At 37.7% G+C, this 25,479-nt stretch overlaps 1 protein-coding gene and 1 pseudogene across 2 annotated transcripts in view; both read left to right on the top strand.

Moving 5' to 3' along the window:
• The window catches only part of FAM102B (family with sequence similarity 102 member B), a 73,467-nt gene that overhangs the window by 4,652 nt on the left and 43,336 nt on the right, over nucleotides 1-25,479 (top strand). The gene's annotated exons all lie outside the window — the stretch shown is intronic.
• LOC104669872 lies at nucleotides 17,130-17,949 on the top strand (annotated as a pseudogene). Its single transcript, XR_749051.2, has one exon. The product of XR_749051.2 is annotated as a 60S ribosomal protein L7 pseudogene (transcript).

Consider the following 25,479-nt stretch of genomic DNA (forward strand, 5'->3'; position numbering starts at 1 on the left):
GATCACCGCCACTGCACTCCAGCCTGGGCAACAGAGTAAGACCCTATCTCAAAAATAAATAAATAAAAATAAAGATCATTAGTGAAAATTAATTTTAGAATCCAGTTTTTCTCAGTATTGTTTTCAATGAAGAGGTTAGAAAAATATAAAGACTAAAAGGTAATTATTTGTGATAAATGTTATTAAAATTATCAGGGTAAATTGTCAGATTTTTACATGCCATAGTTAATAAAATATTTGGAAAATACATTGTACAATTATAGTGGTCTATTCAACTGAGGCTAAATTGTTGCCTAATAAAATATAGTCATGTATCCCTTAACAATGAGGATCTGTTCTGAGGAGCGCATCCTTAGGCGATTTCATCATTGTGCAAAAGTCATAGAGTGTACTTACACAAACCTAGATGGTATAGTCTACTACGTGCTTAGGCTATGTCGTATAGCCTGTTGCTCTGCCCACATTGTATATTTGGTCTGTTGTTGACCAAAATGTCCTCATGCAGTACATGACTATATTTCTGAAGATGTTTCAAAAGGACAATATTATTTTATTTAAATATTTTCACAGTACTTCCTCTGCAAAAGCATTTAAATCACTTTTGAGGTTTATTAAAACTGTCAGGGCAGGTTTGATTCTGGCCTACTTAAAGGAATAATTGGAAGACATTTTTCCTATATCTTTTAGAATTCCCTAGTTTGCCTTATTTTGTTCATCTTTTTTTGTGCTGATAGCCAAATAGGTTTCTAAGTTTCACATGAGGCTGTGGCAGAAACACATGTGAATTTGGGGAGTGTCCGGGAAGCTGATGAGCACATCTGTGTACTGGACCTTTTACTTTGTAAACAAGCGGAAAGAATTTTATTCTTTTGGCCAGAGTACATCCTTCTGTTTTCAAGATTTTAGTTCACTGCACATTGTGTATTTCTTTTTAGTAAACATTTCTTATTGAAAAAGTGATACAGATTCATGTGGAAATTTTAGAAAATAGAAAGGCAAAAAGAAAGGAACACTTGCAGTGAGCTGAGATCCGGCCACTGCACTCCAGCCTGGGTGACAGAGCGAGACTCCGTCTCAAAAAAAAAAAAAAAAAGAAAGGAACAAAAATTGCCCATAAATGAACCACCCAGGGATAATCACTATTATAAATATTTTAGTATAGAAATGAGCCTTTATTGATCCGTATACATACATGTATACCCACACTCCCCCACACGACTATCACATATCCTTTTTAAGCCAAAATGAGATTATACTATACTTAGTATGGTTTTTTACTTCATATATCTTTTCATATCATTAAATATTCAATTACAAAATTATTTTAATAGATGCATATTATTCTATTGTATGAATTTCCATCATTTATTGAACCAAGTCACTTTTAAAGTCTTTCTCCTTTCCTTTTTTATTAATAGTTTTATAAATAAACTATAATAAACATCCTTATAACCAAGTTTGGTATACATCCATTATTATTTATTTAGGATTAACACTTAGAAATGGAATTATAGAGTCACAGGGCATGCAGATTTTTAAGGGTTTTGATATATATTTTCAACTTGCTCTTCAGTGCATTAAATTGATTTTTTAAGATCAGTAATCACTAACAAGCAGCAAATTATCAAAAGCTACTAGCAGTAGAAAGTACTATCTGACCATATGGCACAGAATTCTTTATACCCTAGATCCAGCGACCCCTCTCCTAGGTATACATTTGAAGGAATTGAAATCAGTATGTTGAAGAGAATTCTGTGCTCTCATTGTCTTTGCAGCACTATTTACAATAGCCAAGTTATTGAAACAGCCTGAGTGTCTGTAAACAGATGGATGGATGAAGAACATGTGGTATATACAATGGAAATTATTCAGCCTTTAAAAAAAAAAAAAGGAAATCATGTCATTTATGACAACATGGATGAACCTGGAGGGCTTTTTTTTTAAAGTGAAATAAGCCAGGCACAGAAAGACAAATACTGCATCATCTCACATATATGTGGGATATAAAAAAGGTGAACTCATAGTGGGTGAGGGAACAGAGAGATGGGGAGGGAACTATTGGTCATAGGGCACAGATGGGATGGATGTGTTCAGATCCGTTGTACAAACTGCTAACTATAGTTAATAACAATGTGTTATACTTGAAAATTGCTAAGAGAATAGATCATAAGTGTTCTCCAACAGCAAAAAAATAAGTGTGTGAGTTGATGGATATGTTAATTGGCTTGATTTAAAATTTTCACAATATATACACATATCAAAACATTACACAGTACACAGTGAGTATATATAATTTTTGTCAACTGTATTTTAATACAGATAAGTAATTAAAATTTAAAAATTTTAATTAAAAAAATTCCTTATACCCTGACCAGAAATGGAGTCATCAATTCACATTATTAAAATACCAGGAATAATAGCAACTGACATTTATTTGAGCACTTTCCCAGTGCATCAGGAACTTTTCTAAGCCTTTACATTTAATCGTCAAGATATTCCTGTGAGGAAGGTGCTATTATTACGTCATTATCATTATTAGTACCCTTGCCATTATTATTGCTGCTATTACTCTCATTTTATACCTGGGGGAACAGAAGCACAAAGAGATGCTGAAAGTTACTCAGCTAGTAAGTGGTAGAGCTAGGAGGCATTCTAGCTCCAAGGACCACTGTTAATCACTAAATTCTACTGCCTTTCAGGCTTTGTGTTGTATGCTTTCTCATTTTTATGTTTTATGAAAGTGGTAGATAAATATATAGATATACTATAACTTTTTCTGAATGTCAGTTTCAGAAAACTGGTTCCAATATGTGACATCATTAAACAGGTTACAAGACCTGGCCCCTTTAGATTTGAGGCAGTTGTATATGAAAGGTCAGTAAAGTGCAGCTGGGCATTTTTATGGGCTCATGCCTGTCATCCCAGCACTTTGGAAGACTGAAGCAGGAGGGCGACTTGAGCCCAGAAATTCAAGAACAGCCTGGGCAACGTAGTGAGACCCTGTCTTTGAAGAAAATTTAAAAATTAGCTGGGTGTCGTGGCATGCACCTGTGTTCCCAGCTACTCAGGGAGAATGAGGTGGGAGAATCGCTTGAGCTTGTGAGATTGACGCTGCAGTGAGCCATGATTGCATCAGTGCACTCCAGCCTGAGTGATGGAGCAGGACTCTGTCTCAAAAAAAAAGAAAAAAGAAAAGAAAAATGGTACTCATTCTACTTTTTTTTTCAAGATGTGGCTTTGTACAACCAAGTTCACAAAATTTAGTCACATTATTGGATAGTCATATCTTATAAAAATAGTATTAATGCCATTTTACACCAGTAAGTTAATATTCACGATTGTGTCACTGAGCCTTACATAGCAGGCATTTTGTAAATATTGAAAGAAAGCAAATATTTGGAGAAAAGATCTGTTGTAGTTTTGCTAAAGATGACACATATACAGAGATCACTAAATTAAATATATAGGGAAAGTATATCCTGTTTTATCTACACAGCTTATGAAAAATTATGTTCAGTTTGAGGTATATGCCTTTGAGGGTTATCAAATGGAAGTCCAAGGAAGGTATTGGGATTCTTAAGAATCTTGAGTTATGCTAATAGCAGAGGACTGGGGTTAGTCTTGAGAGAAGATAATGGTCTTCAAATACTAAAAAATTGACTTGTATGTATGTATATTTTACATTCCTAATTTGATTTGATTCTTACAAAACCCCTTTAATAGAAGTAGAAAACCATTGTCACCTGTTTTTGGTTTAGGATGAATGTCAGGTACTATAACAAGGTATTTTTAAAAAGTAACAAGTGGCTTAACCAAGATAGAAGTTTACTTCTTTTTCATATGAAGTCCAAGCTAGTGTGGTAGCTGTGCTCTGTCCAGTTGTGAGGGGCCTGAACTCTTTTTGTCTTGTTGCTCTCAGGATATTGTTGTCATCCACAGGGGCTAACTTGGCTTACCCCACATCCAAATTCCAGCCACCGGGAAGGAGGAGAGGGGAAGGGGAGGTCGCTTGTGCTCACAGTCCATTGACCAGAACATCAGCACCATGCCACATCCAGCCCCAAGGTTGAGAAATGTAGTCTTTGCTGGGTGCCTATATGCCTAGCAAAACACTCAATTAGAATAAAGGGAGGAGAGGACAGATATCAGGATAATTAGCCTCTGTCATACCGCTCTTTTAGACATGAGAAAGTTGATCCTTAAAAAATAATTTGTTCAAAGTCACATATCAACTAATGAAAGATATTTGAAAAATTGTCCCATAAAGAGGGAATAGACTTATGCTGGGTGCAGCTGAGGAGAGAACTAGGACCAGTGGGGAGATGTTAAAGAAGGCATGTTTCTATTCAGATAATATTAAAACAAGTACGTTAGAACATTCAGGAGAGTACAATAGTGAGTAGGCTACCTCAGTACTACTAACAGTTGAATGACCTCACCCTTTTGTCAGGAATGTTATTCATCATTAGGAGGATGGGTCATCTAGATGATGATGCTGATTATTCTTTTTACAGACAGAGTCTTACTCTGTTGCCCAGGCTAGATAGGCTTGAGTGCAGTGGCACGATCATAGCTCACTGCAGCCTTGAATACCTGGGCTCAAGTGATCCTCTCTCCTCAGCCTCCCAAGTAGCTGGGGCTACAGGTATGTGCCACAGGAACATGCTAAATTTTCTATTTTTGTAGAGATGTGGTCTTGCTATGTTGCCCAGGCTGGTCTCAAATTCCTGGCCTCAAGCAATCCTCCTTCCTCGGCCACCTAAAGTGCTGGGATTACAGGTGTAAGTCACTGTACCTAGCCTCACCTAAATGATTCTTAAGGCCCTTTCTAACTCCAAAATTCTATGATTAAGCTTTCAATTTTGTCTTTTAATACTACTCTTCCTAATCCTTTCATTATAGCTGGGTCTGAACAGCTTATATCAGCCAATTATATATGCATTTGTGTCTCCTTGATATCCTCTCCTTCACCCTTCTTTTAGTCAATCTATATTTCAGCCATTCTTTAAGATCTAAATCAGATATCTTCTCAGTTTTATACGCATACGTGTCCAACCTACAGTCCACCCACTGCTCCTAACATTACTATACATACTGTACCCTTAATTAATGTTCATTACTTGCTGAATGAATGAAAACTTTTCTCACCATCCCACTGTGATTTCACTTCTCACTCAGTTCTTACAGTTCTTGTTGCTACCAGTCATTTCACACCAAATTTACTCTTTCGGTTACCTTCATGAAAAATTACCATACGGTGTACAATTTGCAGTAATAAAAACAAATTCAAGAATAGGTAGAAAGGTAAAAGTGTTTAACTGGGAGTTTTTTTGTGGGGGTGGGGTCAGGGGAAGTGTCATGAAAGAGAATTCCTTAGCAGGGTTTTTTTAAAAGTCTAGCTGGAGGGGAAAACGGAATGATAAAGGGAACAGAAGACACGGTGACATGAAGCAGTGTTGTGTTGAGGGCACAGTGGGTAGAGTGGTGTATAACTGCTGCCACATAGAGGGAGGGAGAGGAAGTGGTCATTTCAAGGAGCCTAGACTTGGTTCTGTGCTGTAGTTTAGGGAGCCAAAAGCAGGGAGTGATATGCAAAGTTAGTGGTTTGGTTTAGGGTTGGAATTGAAGAGAATTCTCATCTGACACATGAACTTAGCTTTCTCAGTAGCAACCAAGAAAGGTAGAGTAAGGGATATGAGGATAATGATGAAAGATCAGAAAAGCTTCCACAAGGAATGGGAGAGGAAGCTGACCAAAGACAAGTCCAAAAGTCCCAACCGAAATTTAAAAACATGAATTTTAATGATGGCAGTATACGCGTTCATGCAGTTTTCTCCAGCAGGGCTTGTACGTTAGGGATAGGAGGCAGTGGGTAGTAGAATTGATTCAGGAGGTTTGGAGGTTTATAGGTATGTGGAAAGGCCTAAGGCAATTGGGAGTACTGGTGAAAAAGGGAATCTAAAGAATCGGTAATGGAGTCCAGATTTCATAAGGAGCAAAACCAGGCCAGGAATAAATAAGGAAAATATGGAACAGTTGGAAGATGAAGGCCTCAGTGATGTTAAAGGAAGATATGTGTGGAAGGAAAGGCGCTATGCAGAATTAGGTGATGAGGAGGGGCTGTGCTCAGAGTGGGATATTAATGCTTGTGATTATTTCAGTAGAGCAGTCCACAGTTGGGTGTTGGTATGGATGTTGCTGAGATGGTGTGAAGAATGGCATAGGGCAAAGAACCCTGAGTCTAGGGCGTGTTGTTTGCATGGTATTAAGATAGCCCGAATTATTGCAGGTGTTGGATTGAAGAGAGAAAGACTGCAAAACAGCTACTTCAGTGTCACATCAACCTGGAAGGGAAGAGTGTGACATAAGCCACACATCATGTGCCTCAAGCTTTTAAGCCCTAAGCTTAAAACTAGAAGAGTTACAGCCTGCATGTGGCAATGAATTGTTCGGAGAGTGCTGGCACTGCCTCTGGACCTGTGGAAGATGGGGGTGGAGAATAAACATCGCCTCTGCTGTAGGGGATACAATACAGCTAGTGTCCTCGTGAGATAGCCGGGTTTCAGTTAGGCAATAAGAGGAGTGTTCTGTGAAGAGGCTGAGAGTATGAGGGTTTGTTTAATCCTGGAACAGAGGTTTCAGGTGGTATCATGGAATGAGTTGGGAGAGAGAGGAGCAAGAGAATGAGTCAGAGTGAGGAAGAACAGAACAGTAGGACAGAGCAGATTGAGGATTTAGGGAGAATAAGTGACCAAGACTTTCATCTTAGATTTTTCGTACAGATTCCAGGAATGAAAGGTATAATTGGAACTGACTGGCCTTAAAATTTTCAGTTTTCAATTAAAAGTGATACAAGACAGTTTCTCTGGCTGCTACTTCTTGGAGTGTAAAAATGAGGTTGCGTTAGGTCCTGCCACCCACCGCCTAGGAAGTTGTGCCTTCTTTTATTGTCTGTCCCTCTTTCTTACTGTCTCACACCCCTCTACTGACAAACTTAATCTTCATCCTCACCAATCTTTTAACTATCATTTCAGAGGATGAACTATTCTTCCTCCTGTTCCTTGCCATTTCTCTGTATCTTTGATCCTATCCTTGTTTACCTTCGTTCACCTTCTCTATGCAATTCTGATACAAACTTCATGAGAAAAATATCTACATTTCCTGTCTCTTAAGCATTCGTGCTCTCCCCTCAATCCTGTACTCTGACTGCTGATCCAGCACTCAACTAAAACTGTTTTTGCTACCAGTCATCCCTGATTGCCATGTCTAGTCAGTATTTTCTCATTTGTACCTTTGTACTCTGTTTGAAACACTCTGAATATTACCTGTTTTTTGAAACTTGACTATCTTGACTTCCATGAATCCTATTCTTCACATCTCTAATTCCTTCTCTGAATTGCTTGAAGGCACTTCTTCTGCCTGCCCTTTTTTTATAGACTTTATTTTCAGAGCAAAATTGAATGGAAAATACACAGAGTTTCCATATGCCCACTGCCTCCTGCTCACATAGCCTCCCCCACTAGCAACATCCTGCACACAGTCATACATTTTTGCCAGTAGAGAACCTACATTGACACGTCATTATCACCCAAAGTTCACAGCCTACATTAGGGTTTACTCTTGGTGTTGTACATTCTAGGGGGTTGGCAAGTATCTAATAACATGTATTCACCAATCTAGTGTCATACAGAATAGTTTCACAGCCCTAAAAATCTTCTGTGTTCCACCTTTTCATTCCTCTTTCTCCTCTAATCCTTGATTTATTTTATTTATTTATTTTTTATTATTATTATTATTATTTTTTTTTTTTTTTTTGAGACGGAGTCTTGCCCTGTCGCCCAGGCTGGAGTGCAGTGGCACGATCTCGGCTCACTGCAACCTCTGCCTTCCGGGTTCAAGCGATTCTCCTGCCTCAGCCTCCCAAGTAGCTGGGATTACAGGAGCACACCACCACACCCAGCTAATTTTTTTGTGTGTCTTTAGTACAGATGGGCTTTCACCATGGTTTTGCCTTTTCCAGAATGTCATATAGTTGGAATCATCCAGTATGTAACTTTTTCATATTGGCTTCTTTTGCTTAGTAATATGCATTTAAGGTTCCTCTTCCTTCATGGCCTCGTAATTCATTTCTTTTTAGCACTGAACAATAGTAATTATCTGGATATACTATGGTCTATCCATTCATCTACATATCTTAGTTGCTTCCAAGTTTTGGCAATTATGAATAAAGTTGCCATACACATGTGTGTGCATGTTTTTGTGTGGACATAAGCTTTCACCTCATTTGGTTAAACACTGAGGAGCATGACTGCTGGGTCATATTAGAAGAGTATTGCCCACCCATCTTTAAAGGCTTTACAGGATCTGTGAGACAAGGAGGGCAATTATTAGGATTCTACTTAGCAAATTTTTTTGAGACTCTGTCTCAAAAAAAAAAAAAGATCAGAAAAGGCAAATGATTTACCCAACATTATACTAGTAGTAAGTGATAGAGCAGGTCTAAAATTCAAGATTCCTGCTGACTCATCCAAGACTTTTTCATTATCTTATGTGACCTCTTTATTACATAACAGAGAAATAGAGTTTAGATTTCTCACCTGGAGGTCCAGGCCAAAAACTTCTACACAATCCTTGAAAAACTACAGTACCTCGTATAGCCTTGGCTGGGAAAGGGAATAGGCTGGAAAAGTAACTATAGTCTTTGCTAGGGCCTTTAGTGATGAGGATATTAGAGTCTCCCATAAATCCAAGAATTTGTTTGTATTTACAATGTATTAGGCCAAGAGTGAAAAGGCAACTCAGAAAATATTTGCAAATCATGTACTTCATAAGGGATTGATATCAAGAACAAAGAACTCCTACAACTCAGTAACAACAAAAACACCAAACAACCCAATAAAAAGTGGACAAAGGACTTGAATAGACATTTCTCCAGAGAAGTTATACAAATGGCCAAAAGCACAAGAAAAGGTACACAACATCACTTATAGGGAAATGCAAATCAAAACCACAGTGAGGTGTCACCTCTCACTCATTAGGATGGCAACTATCAAAAACAAAAAACAAAAACAAAAAAAACAAGTATTGGCAATGATGTGGAAAAATTAGAACCCTTTTGCATTGTTGGGAATGTAAAATGGGGCAGCCATTGTGGAAAACAGTATGGTGGTCCCTCAAAAAACTTTAAAACAGCAATTCTTCTGGATGTATACCCAAAGAATTAAAAGCAGGGACTTAAATATTTGGATACCCATGTTCATAGCAGCATTATTCTAAGTAACTGAAAGGTAGAAGAAAACTAAGTGTCCATCACAGGATGAATGGATAAACAAAATGTGGTATATACATACAGTGGAATATTATTCAGCCTTAAAAAATGAAGGAAATGCCAACACATGCTACAACATGGGTGAAGGTTGAGGACATTATGCTAAATAAGCCAATCACAAAAAAAAAAAAACACAAATACTCTATAATTCTGCTTAAATGAGGTACCAAAAGTAATCAGAGTCATAGAGATAGAAAATAGAATGGTGGTTGCCAGGGGCTGGGGTAGGGAGAAATGAAGAGTGTAATGGATATGGAGTTTTGGTTTTGCAAGATAAAAAGAGGTCTGGAGATTGGATGCACAACAATGTGAATGTGCTTAACACTACTGAACTGTACACTTAAAAATGATTAAGATGGGCCGGGCGTGGTGGCTCATGCCTGTAATCCCAGCACTTTGGGAGTCCAAGGCGGGCGGATCGCCTCAGGTCTGGAGTTCAAGACCAGCCTGGCCAACATGGTGAAACCCCATCTCTACTAAAAATACAGAAATTAGTTGGGCGGTGGTGGGCGCCTGTAATCCCAGCTATTTGGGAGGCTGAGGGAGGAGAGCCGCTTGAACCCAGGAGGCAGAGGTTGCAGTGAGCCAAGATCACACCACTGCACTCCAGCCTGGACGCCAAAAGCTAGACTTCGTCTCAAACAAAAAGGGGGTGGAGGGTTAAATGGTCAATTTTATGAGTATTTTACCACAATTTTTTAAATGAATAAATATTTCACCCCCCCCAAATTTTTATTAAGCCAAACCAATTATTTGTACATTAATATATTCAACTAATATAGACTTGTATTTAAAAAAAAGTTTTCTGTTTTTTAAACTTCATAATTTAGGAACATTTTGTTATGAATTTTTCTGCAGTAGCAATGATGAGTTCATGCAATCATTCTACTAACTAATGTGATTTAGTAGAATATACACATATGGGCTTAAACAGTAATTGATTTTTATTTAACAGTTTTAGAAAAATCCCTCTGTCAGATGATAACTGTTTACCATCAGAGGAATTGCCAGACTGTTTTTCAAAGAGGCTACACTGCGAAATGCTTTCCTGATGAAGATTCAGGGTTGCTATAGCACTCTTTAAAGTGGTTTTTCACAATAAGTACAAGTCAAAATGTTATTAGAGTCAAAATGTCTGACATTCTATTATCCCATTTTCCCCTTCCTGGTTAAGTCCTACTAATCCTTTAAAGCTCATAGATGCCATCTCTTCTAAGGAGTCTTCTCAGCTAAAATTAATAGCTCCGTTCCTTCTGGGAACTTTCAGGGATTGGTGGGACTTAAACAGAAAAGGGAAACAGTTACCATATGACTCAGCAATTCCACTCCTAGGTGGAATGAAATTCTGTATTCAAGAGAAAAGAAAATATGTCACACAAAAATGTGTACATGAATTTTCTTAGCACCATTGTTCATAACAGCCAAAAAGTGGAAACAACCCCAGTGTCCATCAACTGATGAATGGATAAATGAAACGTGATATATCCATAGCATGGAATGTTACTCAGCGATAAGATGAAATGAAGTACTGCTAGATGCAACAACATGGATGAAGCTTGAAAACATCATGATCAGTAAGGAAGCCAGTCACAAAAAAACACATATTCTATGATTCAATTGATATAAAACATCTGGAATAAGCAAAATCTACAGAGACAGAAAGTAGATTAGTGGTTGGCTAGGACTGAGGGACTGGAGAGAAATGGGCAGTGACTGCTAGTGGATATGAGGTTTCTTTTGGAGGTGATGAAAATGTTCTAAAATTGACTGTGGCGATGGTGTCACAAACTGAATATACTAAAAGCAATGGATTTGTACACTTAAAATGAGATACGATATGTGGATGATGTATGTGAATTATATCTCAATAAAGCAGGCTTTTCCATTTTAATGTTATTTGTTTTGTGTATGTGTGTGTGTGAGATGGAGGTGTCATTATTTGCCCAGACTGTTCTCAAACTCCTGGGTTCAAGCAATCTGCTCGCCTCAGCTTCCCAAGTGGCTGGGACCACATGCACGCACCACTGTGCCTGGCTCCTAATAAAGCTTTTTTAAAAAAGCATTTTTTGACAAAATTCCCCTAAACTAATACAATTCCTGGGCAAATTCATTTTTTAATTTAGCAAATACCTGCCTAGGTAATATATTGTTTTATTCTGCTTCTATACTGAGTAGCTGAGACTATAGGTGGATGCCACCACCCCCAGATAATTTTTCATTTTTCTGTTGAGACAAGGTCTTGCTATGTTGCCTGGGCTGGTCTCGAGCACTTGGCCTCAAGCCATCCTCTCACCTAAGCCTCCCAAAGTGCTGAGATTACAAAGTGTGAGCCACCGTGCCTGGCTCAGTGCTATTTTTCCAACAGCATAAGCTCACTTCGTATCTCTAGGCCACTTTTTGGTAGTTTTCACAGCATTTCAAACTTTCTCATTATTGTTATAGCTCTTGTGATGATCTGTGATTAGTGATCTTTGATGTTACTGTTGTAATTGTTTTGGGGAGCCATGAACTGCACCCAGAGAAGGTGGTAAACTTAGTAAGTGTTGTGTGTGCTCTGACTGCTCTACTCACTGGCCATTCCCTCACCTCTCTTCCCCTTCTGAGACCTCCCTATTCCCCGAGACAAAAGAATATTAAAATTAGGCTAATTAACCCTACAGTGGCCTCTAAATGTTCAAGTGAAAGGAAGAGTTGCACATCTCTCACTTTAATTCAAAAGCTAGCAATGATTAGGCTTAGTGAGGAAGGCATGTCAAAAGCTGAGATAGGCCAAGAGCTAGGCCTCTTGCACCAAACATTTAGCCAAGCTGTGAATGCAAAGGAAAAGTTCTTGAAGGAAATTAAAAGTGCTACTCTAGTGAACACATGAATGATAAGAAAGTGAAATAGCCTTATTGCTGATATGGAGAAAATTTTAGTGGTTGGACAGAAGGTCACACCAGCCACAATATTTCCTTAAACCAAAACCTACTCCCTGACTCTCCTCAATTCTGTGAAGTCTAAAAGGTGAGGGAAATGCAAAAGAAAAGTTTGAAGCTGGCATAGGTTGATTCACGGGATTTAAGGAAAGAAGCCATTTCCATAACATAAAAGTGCAAGGGGAAGCAGCAAATGCTAAAGTAAAAGCGCAGCAACTTATCCAGAAGATCTTGCTAAGATCTTTGATGAAGGGGGCTATGCTAAACAACAGCTTTTCAATGTAGACAAAACAGCCTTCTATTGGAAGGAGATGCCATCTAAGACTTTCATAGCTAGAGAGAAGTCAGTGCCTGGCTTCAGAACTTCAAATGACAGGCTCACTCTCTTGTTAGGAGCTAATGCAACTAGTGACTTTCAGTTGAAGTCAGTGGTCACTTATCAGTGTGAAAATCCTAGGGCCCTTAAGAATGATGCTAAGTCTACTCTGCCTGTGCTCTATAAGTGGAAGAACAAAGCCTGGATGACAGCACATCTATTTACAGCATAGTTTACTGAATATTTTAAGCCCACTGTTGAGACCTACTGCTCAGGAAAAAAAAAAAAAGATTCCTTTCAAAATACTACTGCTCGTTGGCAGTACACCTAGTCCCCAAGAGCTCTAATGAACATGTATAAGGTAAATACTGTTTTCACACCTGCTAAAACAACATCCATTCTGCAGCCCGTGGGTCAAAAAGTAATTTCAACTTTCAAGTCTTGTTATTTAAGAAATACATTTTGTAAGGCTGTTGCTGCCTTAGATAGTGATTCCTCTGATGGACCTGAAAAAATTAAATTGAAAACCTTCTGGAAAGGATTTACCATTCTAGATGCCATTAAGCATGTTTGTGATTTATGGGAGGAGGTCAAAATACCAACATTAACGGAGTTTGGAAGAAGTTGATTTCAGCCCTCATGGATGACTTTGAGGGGTTCAAGACTTCACTGGCTGCAGATGTGGTGAAAATAGCAAGGGAACAAGAATTAGAATTGGAGCCTGAAGATGTGACTGAATTGCTGCAATCTCATGATAAAACTTGAATGGACAATGAGGTGCTTCTCTACATATGAGCAAACAACGTGGTTTATTGAGATGGTATCTATTCCTAGTGAAGATATTGTAAAAATTGTTAAACTCACAGCAAAGGATTTAGAATAGTTCATAAACCATAAACTTAGTTAATAAAGCAGCAGGGTTTGAGAGGATTTTTAATTTTGAGAGAAGTTTTACTGTGGGTAAAATCCTGTCAAACATCACATGCTACAGAGAAATATTTTATGAAAGGAAGTCAATTGATGCAGCAAACTTCCTTGTTCTCTTATTTTAAGAAATTGCCACAGCCACCCCAACCCTTAACAACCACCACCCTGTCAGTCAGCAACCATCAACATCGAGGTTTGCTACCAAAAAAAGATTACTACTCACTTAAAGCTGAGATGGTTGTTGGCATTTTTTAGCAATAAAGTATTTTTAAATTAAGGTATATACATTTTTTAGACGTAATGCTGTTATACACTTAATAGACTACAATATAGTATAGACATAACTTTTTTATGCACTGGGAAACCAGAAAATTAATGTGACTCACTTTATTGTGATATTTGCTTCATTGGGGTGGTCTGGAAGCGAGCCCATAATATCCCTGACCTATGCCTGTATTCCAGGCCATTGAACTATTTATATTATTCTTCACTGCAATTTTTTTATATTATGAGATTTTTTTTGGTGTTTATTATCTTATCTGCACAAAGTATAAAGATTGTAATATCTATCCTAATTTGTATTAATCTGCCATAATATATATGATGGCTATAATTTTTATTAAATTCAGTTTTTCAGGACTAGATTTTACATATCTAAATTCTGTTAAGAATTTTTAATTTTTTGTGGCAATTTATAGTCAAGAGCAAATGCTATCATGTCATTTTAGCCAGTGAGTTTTATGTTTGTTATTACTACCAATAATAATCATCATGGATTGGATAAAAGACTTACAGAATTTTTTTCTTTCTTAAGCAAATCCAAGAGAGAATTTTGAGCATTGCCCTCCAGCTCTGTAGCAGGGTTTAGGCAGCATATTCAGGATAGAAATGTCCTGCTTTGGGGTAGGACAGAAACAGACTTGAAAAGCACATGGAAAGATACATTGCAGAGAATATAGTGGCTGAGTGGGGGAGCAGAGTAGAGCATATTTGGGGGATACAGTGAAGGACAAGACTGGAAAAGTCCATTGGGAACCAGAATTTGGCAGGCCTTGGATGCTATCACATGAAGGCCTTGGATGCTATCACATGAAGATTGGATTTTATTCTCTAAGTAATATGATTTGAATCCCCACACACACACTTTTTCCTGATCAGCATACAAAATGTAGAAAATACATAAAATTAGAAGAAAATGTTGCCTATCAGAGGTAATCACTGCTAATATCTTGGAATATAGCTTTCCAGTTTCTTGGAGTTGGTGTTTTACACAGTTGAAACCACATCACATACATAATTTTTTATCCTGCTTTTTTTTTTTTTTTTTTTTTTTTTTGCTGAGACAGGATCTCACTCTGTCATCCAGACTGGAGTGCAGTTGCACAGTCATAGCTCACTGCACCCTTGTCCTCCCTGGGCTTAGGTGATCCTCCTGAGTAGCTAAGACTACAGGTGCACACCACCACACCTGCTAATACTGTATTTTTTGTAGAGATGGAGTTTCGCCACGTTGCCCAGGCTGAACTCCTGAGCTCAAGCAATCCACCTACCTTGGCCTCCCAAAGTGCTGGGATAGGAATGAGCCATTGTGTCCAACCCTCCTGCTTTTTTTTTTTTTAAACTGAACACTGTAATATAAGCATGTCCCATGTTACTAAAAACTTTAGTATATTTATTTCAATAATACTATACATATTCTTTCATGGATGCAGTGTGAATTAAGTAACGGTTCTTCTGTTTTGGTTATTACTGTTGTTTCCTGTGTATTCCCTTTATTGCTAATTCTGAACTGTTTCCCTTAAACATTTGAGTATAAGAAGCAAGGTATATGACAGTATGTGGTAGGTGGCTGAAAATTTAAGTCTGAAAACCGACATAAACTGTTAGGATTGCAGAATAGTTAGGGTTGCAGACCTAGATTTTAAGAAAATCCACCAGGACAAGATAATAAAGCCAAGGATAGTATGCAGAACAAAACACAAGGGCCAGAGGACAGAACCTTGGTAGAAAAGACCTAATTGGGGCCAATGAGACCAAACAATGGGGAGGTATGTGGTATCGCAGAAGCTAACTATGGAAAGTACGTTAGAGGAGAGGGTGTTCAGCTCTGCCATAGTGTGGAGAGATGGGGTAATATGAGAGATGCTCTGTTTATTTGGCAATCAGCAAAGCTAACTATGGAAAGTACATTAGAGGAGAGGGTGTTCAGCTCTGCCATAGTGTGGAGAGATGGGATAATATGAGAGATGCTGTGTTTATTTGGCAATCAGCAAGTCTTCAGTGAATTCTGAGAGAAAAGTTTCAATGGAGTTGTAGGAGCAGAAACCAGGTTTTAAGGGGTTAGAGAGTGAGCAGGTGGTGAAGGAGCAGAAGCATGGAGTGTAACTTCTTTTGGAAGCCTTGTTAATGAAGAAAATGAGAAAAATGCAATTGGGTAAAAGAGACAAGAATAAACAGCAATATTTTATTTATTTTTAGGAGAGGGACTTGAACTTGATTATATGTTGAGGCAAAGGATTACTGTAAATGAAAATAGTGATACAAATATTAAAAACAAACTCATGATTGAGAGTCTGTATGCTTTCTTAAAAAAATATTTTTTTTCTGTCTTAAAACCTGATTACTAGTTTAAGAAGAAATTCCCAGGCTTTTCCTAATCAAATGCTATTTCCAAGCATTGTGGCTTAAAAACTGGCTTATACCCGAGACTTATTTTATCTTACTGAAATGAGGAACTACCCATAGTATTGATTTTGGGCTTTGCATGTTTGCTTTGTTTTATTTAAGTGAGTCATCGCTAGCATAGCATGAGAATAAACGCATTTAGTGACATTTTATTTCTAGTTAACATGTTCTGTATTTCCTTATTCACAGATTGCAACCACTTTTCAATGGCAATTTCTGAGAATTCTCTAGTGCTGGTGTCTAAATATAAAGTTATTAACAGTTTATCTTCTGTTATTACCTTTTTGAGGCCAGTTCAGGTTACCATAAGGTTTTGTATTGTTAAAATATCACCTCTCTATACCATCCAAGGCATCTTTATGGTTAAGAAATGACTTACAGGAAGTGCACCTGAGTATCTTATGTGGGCAGTTCTGTGGACATCACTATTTCCTTTATGTTTGAGGCAGAAAACAGTCTTAGAAATAGCCTCAGGAAGTAGTTATAAAAGATTATTCATAATCCTTCCAAAAAAAGGTAATTCGTTGCAAGATTTTGCTTTAAGCTAAATTAATAATCTCTTACAAGCAATCATAAATTACTTTTATAATTTCTGTTAATGGAAAAGTAAACATAATCATCAGACTAGTAATACAGATAATATGCATTTGTAATTATACACAATTGAAAACTGTAACTTCCGTCATTATGCTAATCAAGTGTAAGCCTTCCTGAAGCAACTAGGAACTCAGTAATAACTGCAACATTAGCTCTTACTTGCTCATTCAAGAAACTGAAAATTATTACCAACTGGTAGTAAGTCAAAATGAATTCAAAAGCTATTTTTGCTAAGATAACTTATATAAACCCTAGCTGCCACATGACTCTCTGCTGGTACTGTATTGGCTTCAAAGGAACATCAATCCAGCATTCAAAATAATTAAGAAGCTATTGGCCTCTTTTTCCGGCTGGAACCATGGAGGGTGCAGAAGAGAAGAAGAAGAAGGTTCCTGCTGTACCAGAAACCCTTAAGAAAAAGCGAAGGAATTTCGCAGAGCTGAAGATCAAGTGCCTGAGAAAGAAGTTTGCCCAAAAGATGCTTCGAAAGGCAAGGAGGAAGCTTATCTATGAAAAAGCAAAGCACTATCACAAGGAATATAGGCAGATGTATAGAACTGAGATTCGAATGGCGAGGATGGCAAGAAAAGCTGGCAACTTCTATGTACCTGCTGAACCCAAATTGGCGTTTGTCATCAGGATCAGAGGTATCAATGGCGTGAGCCCAAAGGTCCGAAAGGTATTTGCAGCTTCTTCGCCTTCGTCAAATCTTCAGTGGAACCTTTGTGAAGCTCAACAAGGCTTCGATTAACATGCTGAGGATTGTAGAACCATATATTGCATGGGGGTACCCCAATCTGAAGTCAGTAAATGAGCTAATCTACAAGCGTGGTTATGGCAAAATCAATAAGAAGCGAATTGCTTTGACAGATAACGCTATGATTGCTCGATCTCTTGGTAAATATGGCATCATCTGCATGGAAGATCTGATTCATGAGATCTATGGAAAACGCTTCAAAGAGGCAAATAACTTCCTGTGGCCCTTCAAATTATCTTCTCCACGAGGTGGAATGAAGAAAAAGACCACCCATTTTGTAGAAGGTGGAGATGCTGGCAACAGGGAGGACCAGATCAACAGGCTTATTAGAAGAATGAACTAAGGTGTCTACCATGATTATTTTTCGAGTCTCGTCAGCTTAATAAACAGTACCTGCTCTCAAAATGAAAAAAAAAAAAAAGAAGCTATTGAACTGTTTGTTAGAGTTTCTGTGTGAGGAGTGGTGTCAGATAAGTCAAGTAACACAATGTAAGGCATAAACATGAAGTCTGTTTACACTGGCTGTGATCAATATCAGCAGGAGATACCTTAGCAGGTCTGTGCCACTCAAGGAATGTCCCAGCATGTATGCTTACTACAGTCCTTTTATATACAGCCATCTATAATCTCATCCTTTCACCAATGCATATGATCCCTTCCATCTCCCCAGACCTTCCTTCAAAGTAGAGCTATATTAATAGTAGGCTGTGCTGCTGTGCCTTTGATTATAAGTTACTTCATCTGCATAATTTCTGAATTATTGTAATATCATTAGTATAAGGATAAGCAAAACAACCAGAGCAGAGCCTTCATGGTACAGTTTGTACTAACTCTTTGTGCTGTTTTGTCATACCCTGGCCATGTCGTTGGCTCATTTCACTCTTGATCAGAAGAATGTAAACACCCTGCCATCTCCTTACCTATATTTCCAAGTATGTCTTAGTGACCCAAACATATTCTTTTGAACTTACTGCTTAATATTCCTGTTCCAGAAAACTGATACATTTTCTTCCTCTGATATTATAGAGTTCCCTTTTGATAATTATACTTCTGAAAATACCAACAGAGGAATACTTTCATAATATGTGGCAATATTTTTCACAGTACTGGAGGATGGCAAAATTCATAATAATACATAGCAGAAATTGCATTAAACTCCTATTTCCCTTACTCTCAGTAGCTTTCATTTGCAAGGAAGCTACTCCAGACATGCATGCAGAAGACTCCAGGAGTTTATAGGAACCAAAGAATCATTTTACCCAAGGACTCAGGAAATGCATCATAGGAAGAGCTTTTGAGCAATGTCTTGAATTATAACACTTGGTGGTTTACGCAGTGGGGTGTGTGTGTCTGTGTGTGTGTGTGTAATGCCATTTAATTTAGTGAGTTTTTATAAGCATTTTAGATTCAGACAACATATGTTTACCAATTTGTACCTGACTATAAAACATTTTATAAGAGGAAATTTATGCAGAGGAAAATAATTACAAATTACTTTCACCATCCATTCAGTGTTGAAATTAAACTTGAGCTCAGATCTGCTGAGTCTAAAATTTGTTCCCTCCTCTTTTTACCATGTGGGTGAGGCTTTATACTAGGAAAGGATAAGAAGACATTTGGGAGGGCATCCTAAAGGATGGGAAAGCCAAGAAGGCAGACATGCAGGTGCATAGTGCCAGGGCAGAAAATAGTGAAGAACTGTAGGGGCGCAAATTTGAGAGGCTGAAGGGAGAAGACTGAATACTAGCTGAAGAGTTTGGTTTTTCATGTACGTACATAAGAAGCCATAAGTTTATTGATCTGGAAACTGGCTGATTGGATCTGTAATTGAAGAAACTGTTTACAGCTATTATTTTCCCACACCTTTTTAGAATATTTAGAAAGAATAAAAAGTCTTTTTGTTCAAAAGTAAAGTCTTTTTGGAAGAACAAGTAACCTATACTAATTTGATTTCTTGCCTTTTCTTTTTCCTATACAACACCAATGTACCTTTTCCTCTTTCTTAAGATCTAACTTGTAATTCATTTTTCATTTCTTCAGGTGTTTTATTCAGAAAGGGTACTTGGGTGATAGTTTTTTGCCTAAGAGTTATCTTTCTTTTTCCTTCCTACACAATGCTTAGTTTGGGCTGGTTATAGAATACATAGTTCACATCAACTTCTGGGTTTTGTGAAGTTATTTATTCCCTGTGTCCTTGTTTTTTAAGAATTTTGGAGAACATATTTTCATCTCTATGTGCATAATCTGATTTTGAATAGACTATTTTTTAGAGCAGTTTTAGCATCACAGAGAAATTGAGTGGAAGGTACAGAAATGTCTCCTATACCCTCTGTCCCCACATACACACAGTATCCCCAGCTATTAATATTCCTAACCAGAGTGGTGCATTTGTTAACGTTGATGAACCTTCCTTGACACAGCATCATCTAAAGTACTTTAAAGTCTACATTAGGCTTCCCACTTGGTGTTGCCCATTCCGTGTTTTGACAAATGTATAATGACCTGTATCCACCATCATAGCATCATACAGAGAAGTTTCACTGCCCTAAAATTCCTCTGTGCTCCACTTGTTCATCCCTCCTACTCCCAACCCCTGGCAATCACTGATTCTTTTACTATCTGTAGTTTTGCCTTTTCCAGTATGTCATAGTTCATAAGCTAATTTTAATTTCCTATATCCTGGCAGGATTTTTACTTCATTGGTAGGAACATTTTGTGTAGTTTTCATCAAATTTCCCGGGCTATGATGTGTATTCTGGAATTTTCAGTATGAAGTCTTTCCTTAAATTAATCTAGGAATATTTTTTCTCCTGTTATTTCATTTTTATTATGTCCTCTACATCTGTGTTGTTCTTTCTAGAAAGTGGAGAATTTGTATAGTTAGAGCAAAATAAATTCTGTGAGTTTGACTTTTTTAGGTTCCACATATAAGTGAGATTATGTGATATTTGTCTTTCTGTACCTAGGTTATTTCACTTAGCATAATATCCTCCAGGTTTATCTATGTTGTCACAAATGGCAGGATTTCCTTCTTTTTTAAGGCTAAATAATATTCCATTGTATGTATATACACCCCACATTTTCTTTATCCAGTCATCTGTTAATGGATATTTATGTTGTTTCCATATTTTATCTCTTGTGAATAATAATGAAATGAACATGGGGGTGCAGATATCTCTTCAAAAGACTAATTTCCTTTGGATATATTACAGATGTGGAATTGCTAGGTTATATCATGGCTCTATTTTTTATTTTTTGAGGAACATCCATACTGCTTTCCAAATTGTACCAGCTGACATTCTCACCAGCAGTGTGCAAGGGTTACCTTTTCTCCATATCCTCACCAACACTTTATCTTTTGTCTTTTTGATAATATCCATTGTAATTGATAGGAAGTGTTAACTCCTTGCGGTTTTGATTTGTATTTCTCTGATGATTAATTGAGCATCTTTTCACATACTTATTGGCCATTTGTATGTCTTCTTTTTTTATTGAAAATTGACAGTTTGTAATTGTGTAAGTTATGGTATAAAAAGAGATGTCATAATTTATGAGTTTGTGTGGTAACATTTGAAATTTACTCTCTTAGTGTTTGTCTTCTTTTGAGAAATCTCTATTCGGGTCCTAACCCATTTTTTAATCAGGTTATTTGATTTTTGTTTTTTTTTTTTTTTTTTTTGCTATTGAGTTGTTTGAGTTTCTTATATATTTGAGATATTAACCCCTTATCAGCTATATGGTTTGTAAATATTTTCTCCCCTCTGTAGGGGACATATGTTTTTTAATGAAATTTTTCATCGAGACATCTGTCAGTCACTGAATAAAAACCCTGCATGAAGCTATAAGATTTTTTGTAATATAGAAGATTATAAACAAGTATTCATTTGAGGACCTACTGTGTGCCAATTAGTGCTGTATTTTTATATGAAATTTCTCATAAGAACAGTTCTAGACAATGAACAGTTGTCTGCTGACAAACTTCTCTGCATTAAAGCTCACTCTTTTCTTTTTGTCTCCTCATGATGGAAGAGGAGCCTCTTCTCCTGTTCAGGGCCAGTCCCCCCAGCTGTCACCTGGATCACGTCCTCTCTGGCATTCTCAGGGATAGACCTCCTCTGGCACTGTTACTCATACCCTCTCAAATCTTTTCTCCTCACCGTTAGTGCTGACAGGTTCTTTACTATCAGCACTAAACTATTCTTAAGTCTCTTCTTACATGTTAAAATGAAATCCTCCCTTTATGCATATCCCCATTTCGCTGCCACCCTAATTTTCTCCACTTTATTACTAAAATATTTGAAATGTCTGTGTTCCCTGTCTCCACTCTTCATAGTAATCTGGCTTCCATCCCTCCTTTTACTGAAACTACACTTGCTAGTGTTATTAGTGAATTCTTTATTGCTATTTTTTTTTAAAGCCTTTATCTTACCTGATCTCTCTGCCACATTTGATAGTTCAATTCTTTCTTTAAAGGTTTTCCCCTTGGCTTTGGTGACAACGTAATCTCCTTTGCTTCTCCCACTGTTGACGTGTTAGCCTCCTTTGCCTGTACCCCTTCTTCTCCTATACCCTAAGTGTTCATGTTCCTTGGAGTTCCAAACTCTGCCTTCTTCCCTTTCTCCTCTACCCACTCTCCCTGAATGGCCTCATCCATTCCTATAGCTTCAGTGACTATTTACTTGCTGAGTTCTTTTGTCCTTTTTTTTTTTTTTTTTTTTTTTTTTGAGACATGGTCTCGCTCTGTCACCCAGGCTGGAGTGCAGTGATGCAGTCACAGCTCACTGCAGCCTCAAACTCCCAGGCTTAAGCAGTCCTCCCACCTCAGCCTCCCAAATAGCTAGGATTATAGGTTTGAGCCATCATGTGCAGCCAGTCTTGTATATTTGTATTTTCAGCCCTGACCACCTTTGAGTTCTAGGTCTGTGTATCTGTCTGCCTCCTAGACATTTCCAAATAGGGGACCCACAGGCTGCTCAACCTCAAAATGTCCAAAACTGGATTATCATTTCCCTCACTCCCTAATCCCACTAGCAAAATGAATGAGTAAATAAATAAGAAATAAATAAAACAAAATATTCTTGTGTCCAATTCTTCCCGATGAATTGATGTTACTTTTCACCCATTTACTCAAGCCAAAAATATCTCTGATGTATGAGATGTTCATTTATCCTTAGTGTTGTAATTAAAAGTTACAATTTTATAGATCTGATTTATCCTTGGAGTATTAAAATACTTGTTTTTGCCTCTGTTCTCACAGGTTTCTTTTTTCTCAAGAGTCTGTATCTTTTAAGAAGTAGAAATCTTCATTAACATTGAAAAAAAACTTTCCTTATAAATTTGACCATTTCACTCTGGTGGGCAAATTCAGGTGGACTATATACATCCTTTATAATAACTTGCAACATTTATTACTGAGATACACTGTAAGCCAGGCACTGTTCTAAACTCTGTGTGTAATAATTCATTTGGTTTCCCCAGATTCCCATGAGTTGTACGTATTGTTACATCCTGTTTCACAGAGGAGAAAATGCAGCATACAGACAGAGAGGTTAGGAACGTGTCCAGAGTGACAGTTGGCAGAGAGCAGAGGCAGGATTTGAACACAAGCAGCCTGGCTCTGGATCTAAGCTCTTAACCTCCATGCAATACTATCTGGCAGACGGTTTGCATTCTTCATAGCAGTTTCTTATCACTGTTTTTTAAAAAGTTAAAAATACACAGAATTACCAAGACATGGCATAATTTTAAATGTGTACCTAGGGTATACATATGCAGGTTATTCTGAGAATAAGTAATGCATTTTGCTGGTACAGTAATTAGTCACAAAAAATGGATCCATAATTTTGCTTTTATATTACTTTTATTTTTTAAAGACTTTCTAGATTTTCTTCGACTCCTTTGAAACACAAGGCCATCGTAACATTATCTTCTTCTGAGTCCTCTGCTTATTTTATGTCAGCAGCTGTATCACTTTATCTTAGAAATACTTGGGTTTTCACAGGATCAACACAAATCATATTCTGTTGCTTTGTTTCTGGAAAGTGGTTAAGCAACTGTATAAAAGTCATAGGAAATTAATGACTCACATAACGGAAAGCATTTACTAATGTGACTTTTGTCTCCGATGCCAAGTAGTCTGAGTTTGTTTCCCTGGTAACCCATCAGTATAACAAATGGTCGCAAAGTAACTTTGCTACTTTTTTGGTTGTTTCGTTTGGACAGCTTTCTGACAGCTGTGTATGTGCCTGTATGTACACATTAAAGATTATCACACACAAAAAATGTCTGAGTAATTGCCTTAGTTGCACAAACAAAACTCTTTTTTAGAGAGATTGTTTTAAGAATCCAAGGCTATGATTTCGATGTTACAAAACTATAAAGGTTACTTAACATATCTTTCTACTTCAGTTCCTATTAAGAAAGGGTACAGTCAGCAATTTTTAAGCCCATACATTTAAAAAATTCATTTATAATATTTGTTTATTTGAAATATATCAATCATAGAAGACTCTGCCAGAAACAAGGCAGAGAGAAAGGGAAATGAGGGCGCTGTCTTGGGAGACTGAAGACTGAGTGAATGATGGAAGAAGTGGAGGCAGCCAGCTCTTCCCCACCCTGCCCCTGGGAACAGTGCTGTAGGGTAAGGAAAAGAGGACGCTGAGAAGGGAACCAAGGCAGGCCTGGTCATTTGGGACACCAAGTTGCAGAGAAATTTCTAGAGGAGGTAATGACAAAACTAGGTGAGTTAGAATTAAACTGGTGAGTGCGGGAAGTTGAAAGGAGAGTGGATGGAATAGAAGGGAAAGAAAAAATCATGAACAAAGGCATACAAATGAGAAATAGTGTAAAGTAAATGGGAATGAGAAACAGTATGAGACAGAAAGAAAGGGTCAAGAGATAAGACTAAAGACAGGCAGGGCCTTAATCATAAAGAGGCCACATTAAGGAGGTTGAACCTAATCCTATAAGAGGAAGCAGTGAAGGATTTTAAACAGAAATGACATTTTCAAGTTTGTATTTTTAAAAGACTTCTCTGGTACCAATGAGGAAAATAGATCTGTGTGGGGACCATTAAGGAGACTGTTGCCATGCTTGAGGGAAACGATATTGAGAGTCTGAATTGTAGTGGCGCTAGACACAGGAAAGGGCTTAATTTACAAAGAGTTAGGAAGTAACACAGGCAAGAATTGGTAGCTGGAATCAGTCATTTATGGCCCATGCATGACTTCAGTTATTCATTTGGTCAACAAATCTTTATTGTTTACTGTGTTTGGCAAATGATTAGTATTATGGTGCGGTACTCTTTCCCACCTTCATCATTTCTGGGTTTCTTCTCCATTAAGGAGTCTTTGTTTGCACATCATGAGGTAGTTAATAGACAAGTGCACATTGCACAGCTCTAGTTCATCCCAACCTGATCTCTTGTCTTGGCTTATTTGACTTTCTTACATAAGAACCTGTTTCAGAGTCCTAGCACATTTGTCAGTCTACTACTTGGGAGGCAGTATCTATGTGTTTGGATAGGGGCTTATTGCCTGGGAAGTGATTCAGAGTTTATTTGTGTCTTCATTGGGTGGGACTCTACAGGTCATGAAAAATATGTACAATAAGTTCCAATGTATTTCATCCATATACTTAATCATAAATGAGGGGAACAGGACTCTGGAATGGACCACCTACAACAATGTGAATAACATTTGAACTTTACAGATATCTTGGAAATGGTAAGACTTAGTCTATGTCAGTTAGGATTTAGTTCAGCTGCATATAACAAAACCCAAAATAAGCATTTTAAATAATAAGATTTAAGAAGTTTGGGCCGGGTATGGTGGCTTGGCCAGGCACGGTGGCTCACGCCTGTAATCCCAGCACTTCGAGAGGCCAAGGTGGGTGGGTCACTTGAGCCTAGGTGTTTGAGACGAGCCTGGCCAACATGGTGAATCTCTGTCTC

Source organism: Rhinopithecus roxellana, chromosome 8 (assembly GCF_007565055.1).
Source record: "Rhinopithecus roxellana isolate Shanxi Qingling chromosome 8, ASM756505v1, whole genome shotgun sequence".
In the NCBI taxonomy this organism is placed as follows: Eukaryota; Metazoa; Chordata; class Mammalia; order Primates; family Cercopithecidae; genus Rhinopithecus; species Rhinopithecus roxellana.